Source organism: Herpailurus yagouaroundi, unplaced genomic scaffold, assembly GCF_014898765.1.
Source record: "Herpailurus yagouaroundi ecotype Mexico unplaced genomic scaffold, PumYag 295, whole genome shotgun sequence".
Lineage (NCBI taxonomy): Eukaryota > Metazoa > Chordata > Mammalia > Carnivora > Felidae > Herpailurus > Herpailurus yagouaroundi.
In genome coordinates, this window is record NW_024412512.1 from 3,682,631 (window position 1) to 3,683,256 (window position 626).

General features: G+C 54.2%; 1 protein-coding gene and 1 long non-coding RNA gene across 17 annotated transcripts in view; both read right to left on the bottom strand.

Annotated features, from left to right (window-relative positions):
• The window catches only part of PTPRS (protein tyrosine phosphatase receptor type S), a 97,441-nt gene that overhangs the window by 23,458 nt on the left and 73,357 nt on the right, over positions 1-626 (bottom strand). The window lies entirely within an intron of this gene.
• Positions 198-626, bottom strand: part of LOC121021318 (uncharacterized) — an 825-nt gene continuing 396 nt past the window's right edge. Inside the window, exons 3-4 of the long non-coding RNA XR_005786497.1 lie at positions 504-572; positions 198-301 (exon numbers count right to left, since the gene is read on the bottom strand). This is a non-coding gene — a long non-coding RNA (uncharacterized LOC121021318). The remainder of the gene's footprint in view (positions 302-503; positions 573-626) is intronic.

The following is a 626-nucleotide window of genomic DNA, read 5'->3' on the forward strand; positions in this document are numbered from 1 at the left end:
ATAACAGTACTAGTCCCCACATACTAAACACCTACTACGTGCCAGGCACTGGGCTGGGGCTTCATCAGAACAGTACTAGTCCCTACATACTAAGCACCTACTATGCGCCAGGCACCAGGCTGGGGGCTTTATCAGATAACAGTACTAGTCCCCACATAATGAGCACCTACTGCGTGCCAGGCACCGGGCTGGGGGCATCATCAGATAACAGTACTAGTCCCCACATACTAAGCACCTACTACGTACCAGGCACCGGGCTGGGGGCTTCATCAGGTAACAGTACTAGTCCCCACATGAGTACCTAACACGTGCCAGGCACTGGGCTGGGGACTTTATAACAGTACTAGTGCCCACATAATGAGTATCTACTACGTGCCAGGCACCAGGCTGGGGGCTTCATCAGGTAACAGTACTAGTCCCCACGTAACGAGCACCTACTGTGTGCCAGGCACCGGGCTGGGGGCGTCATCAGATAACAGCACTAGCCCCCACATACTAAACACCTACTACGTGCCAGGCACCGGGCTGGGGACTTTATCAGGTAACAGTACTAGTCCCCACATAATGAGCACCTACGACGTGCCAGGCACCGGGCTGGGGGCTTCATCAGATAACAGTGCTAATCC